The sequence below is a fragment of the Miscanthus floridulus genome, chromosome 5 (assembly GCF_019320115.1).
Source record: "Miscanthus floridulus cultivar M001 chromosome 5, ASM1932011v1, whole genome shotgun sequence".
Lineage (NCBI taxonomy): Eukaryota > Viridiplantae > Streptophyta > Magnoliopsida > Poales > Poaceae > Miscanthus > Miscanthus floridulus.
The window spans coordinates 71,345,142-71,354,001 of record NC_089584.1 but is presented as its reverse complement, the minus strand read 5'-3'; positions in this window follow the sequence as shown (position 1 = coordinate 71,354,001).

The window sequence follows — 8,860 nt, the reverse complement described above, 5'->3', positions numbered from 1 at the left end:
GGCCGCGCGCGTTGGGCCGGCCTGCTGCTGCGCACGCAAGCTGGGCTGGTTGGCTGCTGCTGCGCGCTAGCAGGCCGAGCCAGCTGCGGGCCTTCTCCTTTTCTTTTCCCTTTTTTTGTTTTATTTTTCTTCTCCTTTGTTTAAATTCAAATTGATTTGGAATTTGAATTCAAAAATTAGTGTACCTTATTCATTGGAGTTTTGTAGATATGAGGCCCATAACATTCTCTTATATATATATATATATTAGGAATTTTATTTAGCTATTTTGTATAACAAAAATAGGTATAGTTTTGTTATACAAAAATAGAATTAGTTTTCTCTTTAAACATTTATTCTTTGGTTTGAGTAATAATTACTTTATGGTTTATTTCTTTAAGGGAGTTGTTAGGCATTACATAAAACAAATGAAAATCCAAATCACCATGTGAGTTAACAATGTATGCTATGTTTCATTTGTCAGTATTTAAATAAACATGATTAACAAATGGCATGCCATGCTTATGTGTTGACTTAGGTTGGGGTTAGACCTAATGCATCTCTCAGGTTGGGTTTCTATTCCTGACATTCATCAACACATGGGAGTTTTAAGAAAAAATTTGTAGTTGGTATTTTTGGTGTATGGATTTTTGGGTTGTTACATTAGGAGCTAGGTTTATGGGAACAAGCTTTGAGTATAACTAGTTGGACTGTGGGATACCTATGCCCCAGCAGCTATGGTGTCTTTGCTCACCAGCATAATTAGAATTGGCTCGCCCGCATTCCGAGCTTATATGACCTTAACTATGGGAAGGGTTGGAATGCACTAAACCTCTTTTACAAAAAGAGAGAGAAGAGCTAATAGGCTACTTATTATAATGAAGAGCTCGTCCATTTTTGCACAAAATCGATGCTTGACTTATCTACCTAACTAATTTTTTGTGCGGGACACTCTCATCCTCTATTTTCGTAGGGAAATCTTGTCTCGATAGGTAACGCGAGTCGATCGGATGGCTTGGCCATTAATGAGAAGCAGATAAGGAGCAATAGGATCACACTCATATCTGGGGGAGGCTTTCTAAACCCATCACTCTTACCATCGAGGTAAAACCTATGCCTAGGTCGATCGAATGGCTCAGGCCACTACCGAAAGACAGATACGGAGGAATGGGAGGCTCATGCGGGTTACGCCAGCTCCATCACGAACGTCGGACTTGGACCCCTGTGCGGACATATCCGGTCGATCGAACGGCTCAGACCGCTGTCGAAAGATAGATACAGAAGAATGGGAGGCTCATGCAGGTTATGCCAGTTCCATCACGAACGTCGGACCCGGACCCCCAAGCGGACATATCCGGTAAGAACTCCTAGAACCCAACACTCGTGCCATCGAGGTAACATTACCGACCCCCGCCATTTCTTTATACAATCATTTATAGACTTATCTCATACATCCAAGCATCGCATACACGATTGCTGCATCACAACGCTTCGCATCACATCACGAAGCGGTAGTCGTCTCATTCGATATGAGCGGCAACCGACCACGGTTCGAACGCTGGCCCACAAAGGGCTCGAGGCCGCCTCATGTCAAACAGAGCTAGGGGAGAAAAACCGAGATGAGCCCCAGCGGCCTTGCCGGACCCCGCTCAGAAGCGGATAGGGACATCTCAACCTTTTTCATTCGATTCTAACCTCGAGCCAAGCCCACAGAATCTCCATCGAGGAGAGGTCAACGGGCCACCCGAGCCTATCGAATGGCTCGAGCATCTGCCGAGAGGCGGGTTAAGTAGTGGAATGCCATATGAGGGCTCTGCCGACCCCGTCAGCGGATGACAGACCCGGATTCCACTTGAACATGCCCGTTAGCGAGCTCACTGAGCACAACACTCGAGCCATTGAGGCAAGTGTCGTTAGCTCAGCCCCTCTAGTTGTGGAAACCAAGGACGGGGTGACACATGAAACACGGCCGACCCCTATCGAACCCCAATGGGCTTGGGGGCTCGAGGCACCTGATCCTAGATCGAGAGACCGAGGTTCAAAGACCAGCTCGCAAAGGGCCTGAGGCGCCTCGCGTCGAACAAAAGCCTAGGGGAAAAACGCAGATGAGCCTCAGTGGCCCGTGTCCGTCCCGCTTAGAAGCAGACAAGGTCATCTCAACCTTTTTGTTCGATCCTAGCCTCTAGCCAAGCCCATAGAATCCCCATTGAGGGGGAATCTATTGGAAGGTGGGTTAAGGAGCAACAAAATTCCACATGAGGGCTTTGCCCACCCTGTCACAAGCAATGAAACCAGATTCCGCTCAAACGTGCCCGTTAGCGAGCTCACCGAGCACGTCACTCGAGCCACCAAGGCAAGTAACGGTAACTCAACCCCCCAGTTGCGGAAACCATGGACGAGGCGATAGTCACAAAAACATGCCAACCCTTGACCAAATCCCCACCACGCACGGGGGCTCGAAGAAGGTTGGACTTGCAAGGAGACCTAACGCACGGTCGCAGAATGATAGCTAAGATTCTAGGGGGAGGATACGTGCAAATACAAGAGATGCATTCCCCTAAGTTTCGCTATCCTCCCCTCGATTTTTAGTGAAATTTGACTCCAACAATGGCAAGGGGTCGGATCTCACTCGGGGGCTGATAAAGGTATAACTATACCTTTTCTGAATCAGTCACTATGTCAGACCTCTTCTTCACGCTGAGCCTAGTGGCAAGGTTTATGGAAATGAATTATTGATCATGTCTGGTTGGACTACAAAACACCTATGCCTCAGCGGCTACGATGTCTTTGCTCACTAGCGTGATTGAAGTTCTCCCCTTAACGAATGGAATGGTCAGAATACGTGAGCCTTCTCTTTTCGCAAACAAAAAGGGAAGGAAACAAATCCAATCAAACAAAACAAAATAACGAGGTTACAAATTTGTTCTTATGATGCATAAGGATCGGTAATTGTCCATAGAGTACAATGATGTTCATCCAAATTCACTCAACCTAATTGACTAACTAGCCACTCGGGGGAGAACTATGTGTTCAACTCTGTCCGCCAGGTCCCACGCAAGAGGAGCCACTACTGTCTCTATCTCATCTAGCTTAGAGGCTTCATAGCCGGGAGCGAAGCCGAGGCTCATCGTCTCCAAGTCAATGATGTCCGCATAATGGGAGCGGGAAATTGCAAAGGCTTGGGTGAGCCTAGCATGAAGAGCGTCCCTCTCGAGTTGGCGTACCCATGCTTGTGATATCGACGGCACAGGTCGCGAGTGAGCTAGTCCCCTCTGACCGCTCCACCTCCAGGTCATCGCAGACCACTCCGAGGGCAACGTGCAAGAGATCGTGCTTGTCGCTCTCCACCTGAAGGCCCCTCCATGCCTCGGCGAGATCCATGTCTAGCCCCACAGAAATGCTCTTGGCCTCTAGCCTCCGGGTCGTCGTGGTTCCAAACTTGGCCTGGAGGGAGCCAATCCTCTGCTGCGCCTCATCGCGCTCTCGGATGGCCTGGTTGCGTTCCCCATGGGCCACGCCGCGCTCCGAGCGAAGCCTCTCTATAGTCTAGCATAGCTCATCTCGCTCCTTACATAGCCGGGCAACCGCCTTGGCATCCAGGTTCACCCTCTACTGCAAGGCCGCGAACCTCTCCTCGGCTATCAGCTTGAGCTCCTGCTCCTTCTCCACCTCAGCCAGGAGGTCAAGGATCCACTAGCAAGCCTCAATGTCTCTCTAGAGCAGCTCGTCCTACTCCTTCTAGACCCTAGCGGCCTCCTCATCCTACCACGCCCTCACCGACAGTTCCTCAAACGCCTTCTTGGACTCCTCCGCGTCCCGACGGGCCTTGGCCTCTCGTAGCCGGAGACTTCCTGCCTCCTCAGCAAGGGGAGTCAACTTGGCCACCCTTTGTTAGAGCTAGGCAGTCACATCCCCGTGCAACCATGCCTCATCGATGAGGCGGTCCCATGCCTCCTTATGCTCGCGAAGGAATCAGGATTTCTCCTGGCTGTGAGCGATAAGAGGCTAAAAAAAGATGGTGGTCAGAACACAAAAATACATGAAGAAAGAAGAGGGCGAGAGGCTAGTTAAGTGAATACCTGGCTAGTGGGAATGACGACATCACGCACGGCGCCCCTAGCATGATTCAGAGCTTCCAGCACGGCCACAATCCCCTCGTCGAGACTCTCCCGCTCCATGCTCTCAGCAGCATCATCGAGGGTAAAGAGTGTCAACGACGAGTCCTGCAGATTCACGCACTGAAGCAGGGACTTGTCTCACACAGGCGAGCGGCTGCCCCCCAACATCAGGGCCAGGAGCAACTCCCTGTCGGTCATCTCTGCCACCACCGCAATGTCGGAGGGTCCCTCAGCCGTGTCCCCCTCTGTTCGGCCCGCGTTGAGCGCCATCACTTGGGCCGACAGTGGCACAGATTGCACCACTACCTTGGGCACCACCACGGTAGTGTCTGGCTGTGGCCTACCCATCATAGCCACTACCACCTCCCCTGCATTGGTGGGGCCTCGACGGGTGGCGTCACGTCAGCCGTGGTTCAGGCCACATGCGTGACCGGTAGCTCCATCAGCCACATCGCCGGTAGTGGCATCACCACCATTGTCGGCTACGTAACGACCTCCGAGGGCATCCGTTGAGTCCCCTCGTCCGCTTGTCCCACCGAGGGCACAGGAACCACCATAGGCGGTGCCTGACCGGACGACGAGCAGCAATGCCGACGGCGCCGCTCCTACCCAAGACTGGTACGATGATAGCCGATGGCTCCCGCCTCACCCGAAGGGCGATGCTCTTCTATGGCGCCACCGACAAAGGATTGCGCCGCCTCAAGACGCTGAAAGAAAAGAAAAGGCATAAGTCACGCTAAAAACAGAGAAAACAGATGAGTTGAGGACTTACATTGGTGATGTTGGGCATTGGATATGTTTGGGGGACGAACCCCCAAGTCCTTGCTCCGCCTCCTTGGGACGGGGCCGTTATGTACCCGCCCCCTGCACTGGGCCAAGGGGCTTACCTCCCTTGCATCCGTGGGCATGGCGGCGAAGCCGCTCCCCTCCCTCGGCATCTCAGGCACGGCGGCGGATCCACCCACCCCCGCTGGCTCTTGGGGCGTGGCAGCGGATCCACCTACCCCCGATGGCTCTTAAGGCATGGGAATAGGGCCGCTCCCCTCTACTGGCACCTCAGGCGCGGTGGTAGAACCGCTCGCCCCTACTGATTTTGAGGATGGGCCGATGATCTAGCCCACCTCCTCCGGTCTCACGGACTCGCCTCCCCCTGCATGGAACGGGAAGGGTCCCTGCAAGGACGAGTGCATACCTGTCAGCGTATCCTCGCTCTCTAGGTCATCCCACTTGGTGTCGGCAACTACCTCATCATCATCATCATCATCACTGTCCGTATCCTCCCCTCGCTCCTGTGCCCGTAGCTTCTACTACTTCTTCCTCCTCTCGTCCTCCTTCACCTTCCACTGCCGCTCGACCGCGGTGCGGTTGGCCGCCATCACGGATGGGTCCTTCGGTAGTGGAACCGGGTAATCCGTAAGGATGAGTCTCTTCGGCTGGTCCCCCTATCTCAATATCAGCATCAAGAGATTGGGAGTTCAATTAAAAAGGAGGCACGAGGAAAGAAAACTTACGAAGATAATGTACCCTAGTTCCGGCCGCATTGGGGGATGCCCCGGCACCGGATACACAAAATCGAGGACATCGCCGACGTCGTCCCGCGGAGGCTCCATCGCCTCCTTGATGTGCTGCGGCACTTCGGAGGGGGCGAGCGCCGTCCCATCGAGTGATGCCCCAGGCACCATCATGTGTAGGGGAAGTGCATGCCTCATCAGCGCGCGCCACCCTCCTCGTGTGGTAGGCATCGATGATCCCCGACCCCTTCACGCCCCTCTCCTTCAGGATTCAAATGGCGATGAGATGGTCTTGGATTCTCTTCTTGTCTTTCTCTAGGACTCCCCACTTCCTCCACGAGTCCAGGACCGCTTTGATGCTACGCCCGGTGAACTCTGGCAAGGGGGCGGCTATGTCGTTCTTGACGTAGAATCAATACGAATGCCACCCCTTGTTGGAGGTCGACAGACACATCAGCGGGTACTCGCTGACCCGATTGTGGTGGAGCTGAATGCTAGCGCATCCCATCGGCATGTTTAGCTCCTGTTGCTTCTCCCACTTCTTTAGGAGGGAGACGGCAAAGAAGTACCACCATAGGTCAAAGTGGAGACTAATCCCCAGGAATCCCTCACACAGGGCGACGAATGCCGCAATGTGCTGGATTCCATTGGGATTAAGGTGTTGCAGCTCTACCTTGTAGTAGTGCAGCAATCCCCGAAGAAACTTGTGGGCGGGGGTGGCGAATCCCTACTCGTGGAAGTGAGCGAAGGACACGACGTAGCCATCGGGTGGCAATGGTGCGTCCTCATCGCCGGGCAGCCACCACTCCTCGGCGGCGGTCCACGTGTAAAGAAGACCACGGTGAATGAGGCCCTCCAGGCGCTGAGGGTGATATCGAAGTGGCACCATGGCTCCATTGGAGGATGCGAGTGGTGGATGCGAATTCGACGACGGCTGAAACACGAATGCGAGAGGCTTAGGCGATTGGCGGTGGAGGTTGTAGATGCAAAGGCAAGGAGGTAAAGTATGAAACCCTAGGGGCGAACCCTTTGGTTTTATAGGGGCGATGGATGCGAGGAAGGCAACCATCTACCTAGATCTCCGCACTTGCCATGATCCGCCACCATGTCACATCGCGGGATATGCGCCCGCAATCTCTATCATTTCCCTTCGAAGGCGCGCCGGACGTTTCGCCTCTCCGAGTAGACTAGGATTCTTTACCAGCAAAAAGGATATGGGCCTAGGAGTTTGAGGGCTGGCCCATCAATGGTTTCGACGGCCGTCCCTAGGCACCCTTACGACAGAGGATGGGCCCGCGAGCGGCAAAAACTCAGGCAAAGGAGCTTCATGGGAGTCTCAGCGGGGCTAACCCTAGACGGATCCCCATGAACGGGATACCAGGATACCAATTGAGATATCCGGCTAAACAACCATCAAGTCTCACCAACATACCCACGAAGGGTCCGACCTCGGTGAAGAAGAAATCACCGTCTTTAGGGCACGCCGTGGGCGACAATAGAGGGCCAGGGCTCTTAAAATCCCCTTTTTTGGAAAACCCTCCGAAAGAGTATCCTACTCCTCCGTAGGCTCAGGGGCTACACCCACCGGGTGCGCTCACGCGCACCTGCTGGCGAGTCAAAGAAATCCCCCAGGCAATTCTACTCGAATCGCCCGGGGGCTCGGGGGCTACTGTCGGGGGCCAATATTAGGGTACCCAAGGAGGAGGAGCTAATAACCGACAACATTGATTCATCCGTGCGATCGAGAGCGCAACTACACCGCATGCCGGGTCACTCCTTGTCCATCCACCGAGACCATGGGTCCCGCCTCAAGCTGACTCCAGAGGGCTGGCTCCGCCTCGCCCGATGTCTGAGGGCAGCTCCGTCTCGCCCTACCCCCGAGGGGTGGCTCCGCCTCGCCCAATGTTTGGGGGCTGGCTCCGCCTCGTCCGACGTCCGGGGGCTAGCTCCGCCTCGCCCGACGTCCGTGGGTAGACTCCGCCTTGCCCGACGTCCGGGGGCTGGCTCCGCCTCGCCCGACGTCTGCGGGCAGACTCCGCCTCGCCCGACGTCTGCACGCTGCTCCTTCATAACTATGCGCGCAGATAAGGCAGGGCACTCGAGTCAACCGCAATACCAAGGATCATACCCAGCACGCCTGTAGAAAATTACCGTCAGGATATGACAAGACGGGCGCTTTAAGCCCTTCTAGACATGTTAGAGCCTAAACTATGTTGTAGGCGCCGATATTTGTCTTACAGTGTTGTGGGCCCCGCCATTTGCCCTCGGGCGCGGATCCTGACGGAAGCATACGACAACCACTACGGTCTAGGAGGAAACTCGCATCGTCTACAGTAACGGACGTGCGGTCACTACGTTGTCTGCTCCTCATAGGGTCGCGGTTCAGCACCCTGGTCCGTCGCGCCGCCCGCCAGGGCAGGATAGGATGTGACCACTTGCTGATCAAGCCAGAACCTGGCATCATCAGCGGACAGACGCCCAGTGTGGCCCTATGAGGATCAGCGGACATGCACCCAGCGTGGAGCTATCCGTGGCACCGTCTGCCGTGTCAGCGGGGCTCGCTTAGAGGAAAAGGAAGACTCGACATCTCGGTAGGACCTCCTTTGTCTCTGGTTTTTCTTCTTTCTCCCATCTGTAATCCCTGCTTCCCCTTGATCTATAAAAAGAAAGGCAGGACACCCCACTAAGGGGACGGATCAATTGAACACACCACGCATCACATCACACATAGCTGAGTAGCAACCAAGCTCTCAGCACCCATTCGACGTTTCCATCAGAGACTTGGGATCTCTCCCTCTCTCGTCCGTTTGTAACCCCTACTATAAACTTTTCAGTGTAAATAACACAAGCAGCAACCACGAACTGGACATATGGACATTCGGTCCGAACCAGTATAAACATTGTGTCTTTTTAGCACACCATCCGGACCAGACGCGCAATAACATAAATTTACTCGTTGGTGTTTACTCGAAACACCGACACTTAGTTTTTGAGATACCCCACATAACCGTTGATACAGTTATGTTAAACACCACATCCTTTGTTTTCACATATGCTTGTCTAGCGACTCGACCTCATATTATTTACTGCTTTAACATTCAGTAAATGCCATTCTTCTACAACAAAAAAAACATCAAGGGTTATCTGACAAAAGGGCATTCTGCCTAATAAGGTGGATACTTACACTAAATACTTGAACATTTGGTCTTATCCATCCTAGCAAAAAGATGGAACAGATACACTCGCGATTAC